Source organism: Symphalangus syndactylus, chromosome X (assembly GCF_028878055.3).
Source record: "Symphalangus syndactylus isolate Jambi chromosome X, NHGRI_mSymSyn1-v2.1_pri, whole genome shotgun sequence".
In the NCBI taxonomy this organism is placed as follows: domain Eukaryota; kingdom Metazoa; phylum Chordata; class Mammalia; order Primates; family Hylobatidae; genus Symphalangus; species Symphalangus syndactylus.
In genome coordinates this window covers 40303016-40310653 of record NC_072447.2, presented here as the reverse complement: position 1 = coordinate 40310653, position 7638 = coordinate 40303016, and the positions used below count along the sequence as shown (strand labels likewise).

The window sequence follows — 7638 nt, the reverse complement described above, 5'->3', positions numbered from 1 at the left end:
GTAACTGAATTCTCAAGACACTTTAATATATGAATTATATTCATTTTGTATAAATATAATGCATGTCATGTATTTACCCCAAATATATTAACCCTTTCCTACATATATGTAATTATGAATATCAAATATATATAGCTATCAAAATAGAGATAGAAAATCCATCTAGTACTTGTTCTAAGATGTGGGAAGTGTTTTGAGTTAATCATGTAAAACTCATATTTTGTCTTTTTGCTTTTGACAGCAGGAACACATTTTCCCCCTTAGCCCTGAAGAGCATGCAGACCATTGTTAGCAAGGAAGCTAGCTCGTTTTTTGCACCAAAGGTAAGACAAATACACGTTGCCAATTTATGTGCTCTGTTACTACAATGCTCACTAGCAGCCTGGGCTCCTTTTTCTAGTCTGATGCTTTGTGACAATTCCGGCAAGGCAGGACCATGCTGTCGATGCTTGTTATTTTTTGCCAGTTGGCCTTCTTCCCTCTCACTCTAATTTCAAAGACGCATCATCAGTTATTAACATCACCATGTATTTGTTGCTCTCCAGTGGAAAAGTAACTCTAATAGCTGACAAAACCTTCCAGTGAGCAAGTTGTATCAACCTTCTGAATGCACCATGGGAGAAGTGTCACTTCACGTATAAACTAGAAAACTGAGCTGTGTCAAGCCCTTTCAGAGCATCCCTGGCTAGGAATGTGGCCTTACATAATAACTCTTCATCATTAGATGTGGCTACTTTTGGTCTGGCTTCTTTTTCCAGAGATAAGTAGAATAGAGCCTGGGGTGGCAATAGTAGATATTACAAGGAAACATTCAGGGAAAACTGAAACACAAAGCCAGATGAGAGACAATATCTGTTTGACACTGATCACAGGCATTGCATTATATCCTTGCTGTTTACAAAAAGGTTATATAGACCAAGCGTCATTACTTAGGCCTATAATCCCAGTGCTTTGGGAGGCCAAGGCAGGAGGACTGCTTGAGCCCAGGAGTTCAAGGCCAGCCTGGGCAACATAACCAGACCCCCATCTCTACCAAAAAAAAAAAGATCATATACTATATGATTCTGTTTATAATTTATATAACATTCTGGAAATGGCAAAATTATAAAGATGGAAAACGTACATACTAGTGGTTGCCAGGGGTTAAGGACAGGGAAGTATGCTACTATACAGGGGCAGCACTAGGGAGTTCTTTTTTGATTATGAAATAGTTTGATATCTTGATCGTGGTTGTGTTTACATGAATCTATATGTGTGGTAAAATTACATAGAACCACACACACATACACACACGAATGCATGTAAAAACTGGTGACTTCTAAATAAGTTTTACAGTCTGGTTTTGATATTGTACAATAATTATATAGGATGTTATATGGTGGAAGCTGGATAAAGAGTTCATGGCATCTCTCTGTACTTTTACAACTTCCTGTGACTCTATAATTATTTCAATTTTTTTAAGTTTTATCTTTTCAAAAAACCAGCTCCTGGATTCATTGATTTTTTGAAGGGTTTTTTGTGTCTCTATCTCCATCAGTTCTGCTCTGATCTTAGTTATTTCTTGCCTTCTGCTAGCTTTTGAATGTGTTTGCTCTTGCTTCTCTAGTTCTTTTAATTGTGATGTTAGGGTGTCAATTTTAGATCTTTCCTGCTTTCTCCTGTGGGCATTTAGTGCTATAAATTTCCCTCTACACACTGCTTTGAATGTGTCCGAGAGATTCTGGTATGTTGTGTCTTTGTTCTCGTTGGTTTCAAAGAACATCTTTATTTCTGCCTTCATTTTGTTATGTACCCTGTAGTCATTCAGGAGCAGGTTGTTCAGTTTCCATGCAGTGAGCGGTTTTGAGTGAGTTTCTTAATCCTGAGCTCTAGTTTGATTGCACTGTGGTCTGAGAGACAGTTTGTTATAATTTCTGTTCTTTTACATTTGCTGAGAAGTGCTTTACTTCCAACTGTGTGATCAATTTTGGAATAGGTGTGGTGTGGTGCTGAAAAGAATGTATATTCTGTTGATTTGGGGTGGAGAGTTCTGTAGATGTCTATTAGATCCGCTTGGTGCAGAGCTGAATTCAATTCCTGGATATCCTTGTTAACTTTCTGTCTCGTGGATCTGTCTAATGTTGACAGTGGGGTGTTAAAGTCTCCCATTATTATTGTGTGGGAGTCTAAGTCTCTCTGTAGGTCTCTAAGGACTTGCTTTTTGAATCTGGGTGCTCCTGTATTGGGTGCATATATATTTAGGATAGTCAGCTCTTCTTGTTGTATAATCAAAAGCCCTTTCTGATGTAGTATATAGAAGAGGTAGGTTTTTTTTTATATATATACTTTGAGGCAGAGGGTAAACTAAATACCACAGCATGTGCAGGATGAAGAGAAAACATGAGTTTCTCCAGCATCCTGCATGCCTTAAAAACAAATTGGATTCCAGGAGTAGAAGGCAGTGAAACTTTAATATTCAGCTCACTCTTTCTACATCCTCTGGGAAACCCTCCTGAAATTCCTAGCATAAGTAAGTGTTTTTTCTTTCTTTATTCTCTCATGAGACTGTGTTCCTTTCTCTACTATTGAATACACTGTGGTGGTATTTATTTCCTCACATGTGTGACTCCACACTGGATTGAGAACAAGGGAAGATTCTGCTCCTCTTTCTCTTCCCCATGATATGGCAATGCTTGAAAGTTTAAGTACTAATAAAATTCTGATTAAAAAAAAGTAATGAAATAACCTGGGTTAAAGCATGAAAAAGCAGGAAGGAGTACTCTCAAATACTATATCAACTTGTAGAATACATACCTGTACCCTGCAGTCGCATGATAGTACAATGTGACTATCGTCTCCCATTTCATATATTAATTAGCCATATATTTTCAGTATTTTTAATATATTGTGATATTCTAGCAAAAGAATGTGGGTAGGGTTGAGGTCAGGATTGGAATTAAAACAGTGCGTGTGGCTAGAGTGTCAGTGAAGAAAGTCAAATAACTAAATTGTACTAGTTAGGGCTCAGCTTTTTAACAGAATGATGATAGATTAGCTTGAATTAAACAAGATAGAAGGTTGTTTCTCTCTCAAATGAGAAACAGGCCACAACTGAGTTGTCCAGGCTGGCAGGACAGAATTGCTCCTCAAGCACATTTACAGCCCAGATTTGTTCTATCTTTCTTCACTGTCTACTGAGCTGATGTGTTCTCTTCTGGCTTGGTTGCTTCCATATCCAAATTCTAGCTTACAGAACATAGGAAAGCAAATGGCTATGGCAAGCAGCTTTGCCTCTAAGGCTATGACGTGAATAGTTTCATGCCAATGTCTTGAGCTCACCTAACTACCAGGTAGTCTAGAGAATGTAGTCTGATGCGGGGGGCCAGATCAAAATTTGGAGATTCTAGACAGACATGAGATAACATGCAACAGTGAATTTTTAGCTACATTTTAAGATTAATGAAATATATTTATTGAATAACATATTTCATCTTATTCACTATTATATGAGGCCATATTTAAATTCAATTCCTAACTATACAACTTACTTGGTAAGTTGAACTTGACTCTAAACTTCAGTTGCTTTCCATCCTTAAATGCTTGTATGGACCCCTTGCAGGATTAATTATGATAATTAAATGCGACAGTTTACTGTGAAAATTACATGTAATAATAAACATAAGTTGGTTACCATGATTTCTATGCTCAAAAATGGTAGCTATTATTTGTAGACAGTCACATCTCATTGTAATCTTTTAAAATATCCACCAGCTCCTCTTATTTGCAAGACTCTTCTTGTGGCAAATAATCTATGCAGTGTGGCAATCTGTGCAGTTTGACAAAACTGGTATTTTGGGCTTGCTAGTTGTAGCAGCCGATTTAAGGTAAAATTCCTTAACCCAACGCAGAAAAAAATAACTCACACATCAGTTACTAGGTGCAGAAGCAAATATTTTAGCAATCACTATATTTCACTTATAGGAAAGACAGCCACATCTGAGAAATATTTCCAGTAATTTTTGAAGCCTAATATATTCTTAGATTTTTGTTTGTCTGTTTGAATATATATGAGAGAGAATATATTCTGGGAAAATATTAAACTATGCATTAATCATGCTGATGACTTTGCATTCTGCATTTTTGTAAATATATGAGATGGATATAAAGAAAGAAAAATATGGCCATATTTAGCATATGACCTAGAAAGTAGGAGACAAATACTACTATAATACAGTAATGTACATGTGATTACTGTGCCTTAATTGAAATGTGTATTTCTGGATTAAATAATCTAAATTATTTTAATAGAAATCTGTAATATTCCTCACATTTATATTCAGGTTAAATTCTGGCATATGTACAGCTGACTAGATAAGGGATGAGAAATAGATTATATCTAGCGGGCCAAATTCAGATAAATGGCTAGTGGTAGCCTGTTGGATTGTGTTGGTAATGATTATGAGGTCATGTTTGTTATAGGTGGGAAAGAGGCCTGGAATCAGTTGGTGATGTCTGTTACGGACATTGAAGGGGGAGCAGCGGCATTTGTTTTGGGTTCCTGTCATCTTGAGTTATAAAGCAGTCTGACTTTTCAATGATTAGCGGACTTCCTGGAACAAATGTGCTAACTGATGTCTTAATTAGTGGACAAATGAATATCCTTTTGCTGATTTCATTTTTACCCAATAATTTATCGTTATGATTTCATTTTAATTGTAAGCTCTCCATTTCTTTTTCTTAGCCCCTAAGATAATGCATATTTGACTTACAAAATAAATTTGACTTACAAAATGAATATGCTGATTTATAAGAATAAATAGACTTTTAGAATTGGCAATGAAATCGACTCTTATTCAGTGGTTCAGTTACAGTGTCAGAGCATAAGGTGAAATGTAAGCATAGTTAAATGTACACATCTGACTAAATATCTATTACACAGTATTGGGTATAGATTCTTGAATAGCAAGGCTTTCTTTCTCATACTAATGAAGGTTTGGGAATTCCTGAGTTAGACAACTAAAGAAACAAAAAGAAAATCTGTATAGAGATATCTTGATATGCAAACTGTTCTACCTTTAAGATAATGATAAAATACTTAATAGCAAGTGAAAGAAAGAAGGAGAATGCTAAATTACTGAAACTCGCTTGCTGAGTTCACTCCATTCTGTATTCTATATTAACAGTAGGCCTTATCATTTTAATTCATATGAAAATATTTGGATACTGTTTTGTGGATCAAGTGAGATAGTGGAGTAGCATTTTATGGAAAGCATTAGGTTAGAAAGTCAGTTCCCTCTCAGGCTGCTAAGTAGTAATGGGAAATATCATTTACCTCCACAGATTGATCAGCCTACAAATTTATGGATGCACACTTGAATTAAGACCTCAAAACCACCTGCAAATCTTATGTTTGCCCAGTAAGCTTTTTCTCTCCCTCACTTCCTTGTCACAGAAGCTATCTCAAACTTTCCCTCCACATCTTAAACCTTCCCAGTCACTATCTCATTAGAAGTTACCTCCTATGTAATAAAGACAAGCCATCCTGAAAGAAATTCTCCTATGCATATCTATTTGTATATATCTCATCTTGCCTTGTCCAATGTCATACATTAGATATCTTTCTCTTTGTCTCTCTTTCAATGTCTTTGGCCTCTGTTGTCCTCACTCCTTAGACACCTCAGTCCATCAGTAATCCACTCTCACCTGAATCCTTGGCATAACGCACCAAATGACTTATTTCCGTAGCAAGCTTAAAAAGTTCTCACTTCTCTTCTATCTTGAAAACAGATCCCTCAATCCCACTTCCCTTCCAGTTTCCACTCTATACATTTTCTTATCTCCATGGAGCAAACTTAAAGTTTTTGCTACACCTCCATTCTTAATTCCTCAAGTCCCATTCACTCTTTAGCCCACGGTAATCTGGCTTCTACCACTACAAAGTCACATGAAACTGATTTTTCTAATATCACCAAAGTTACCAGTGTTGAAATCCGATGGAGACTTTTCCAGTTATTTTAAAATTTATTTCTAGCCATCATTTGATACCATTAAGTGCTACTTCTTTCTTAATATTCTCTCTTTTGTTAACCTTCATGGCACCACTTTTGGGGGTTTTCTTCTTAATTATCTGACCATTCTCTATAAGTCTAGTTTGTAGACTGTATTTTCTCTGCTAAATCTTTAAATATTGGTGTTTAACCTTTATATGTTGGTATTTCTTGGAGTCCTTGCCACTTGACCTTCTAACTCTATACTCTTTCCTAGACTTAGTGTCATAGATTTAAATGTCATCTACATTTTGGGGGTGGGGAGGAAACTGATTTCATTGCTTCAGTAACCCAGCTGCTCTTCTCAATTTCCTTTATTCCTTTCCACCTTCTACTTTAAAGGCAATAAAATTTAAGGGAAGTCTGCAGGGAATCTTTTGGGTAAAAGTAGAGGAAAACTTGTTGAGACCATCCCTTCCCTTTTCATCCTTTGGACTCAGACATGATGCCTGGATCTGCGGCAGCCACATTTCCATTAAGAGGAGTCATAAAATAAAACCCCTCTTGGTACAAGAGAACAGACGCCTTAAGAGAGGAAAGTTCTTGATGTCATTTTTGAGCAACTAAAATAATGCCTGAAGTTGCCTGCCACCATGGAATACTATGCAGCCATAAAAAATGATGAGTTCATGTCCTTTGTAGGGACATGGATGAAACTGGAAAACATCATTCTCAGTAAACTATCGCAAGGACAAAAAACCAAACACCGCGTGTTCTCACTCATAGGTGGGAATTGAACAATGAGAACTCATGGACACAGGAAGGGGAACATCACACTCCGGGGACTGTTGTGGGGTGGGGGGAGGGGGGAGGGACAGCATTAGGAGATACACCTAATGCTAAATGACGAGTTAATGGGTGCAGGAAATCAACATGGCACATGGATACATATGTAACAAACCTGCACATTGTGCACATGTACCCTAAAACCCTAAAGTATAAAAAAAAATAAAAATAAAAATAAAAAAAAAAAAGAAAAAGAAATCTGTGTTTTATGAGCCACTATCAGTTAAATTTTCTGTGCTGTGGTGTTAAAGGCCTTCATAAGACAGAAAATCCACATTGCTCCCCTAAACACCAGAAATGAGCTATCTACTCAGCATCTGCATTTGCATGTCTCAGAAATACGTCAAACCCAGTAAGTCCAGAATGGAAATCGTCAACTTCCCCCTGCAACACTGCTTTTCCTTCTGTATCCTCTCATTAGTGAGTGGAACTGAAGCTTTAGTGTCCTCCTTGCTGCGTCACTCCTGCTTTCTTAATCCCACATCAAGATCAGTAAAGATTGTTGATTTTTTTTTATTATTGTACTTTAAGTTTTAGGGTACATGTGCACAATGTGCAGGTTTGTTACATATGTATCCATGTGCCATGTTGCTGTGCTGCACCCATTAACTAGTCATTTAGCATTAGGTATATCTCCTAATGCTATCCCTCCCCCCTCCCCCCACCCCACAACAGTCCCTGGAGTGTGACGTTCCCCTTCCTGTGTCCATGTGTTCTCATTGTTCAATTCCCACCTATGAGTGAGAACATGCGGTGTTTGGTTTTTTTTTCCTTGCGATAGTTTACTGAGAATGATGATTTCCAGCTACCTGACTTCAAACTATAC

General features: G+C 37.1%; 1 long non-coding RNA gene across 1 annotated transcript in view; it reads left to right on the top strand.

The window, feature by feature from the left end:
* Nucleotides 1–299: 299 nt before the first annotated feature.
* Nucleotides 300–7638, top strand: part of LOC134736005 (uncharacterized) — a 125770-nt gene continuing 118431 nt past the window's right edge. The window contains exon 1 of the long non-coding RNA XR_010119635.1: nt 300–323. This is a non-coding gene — a long non-coding RNA (uncharacterized lncRNA). The remainder of the gene's footprint in view (nt 324–7638) is intronic.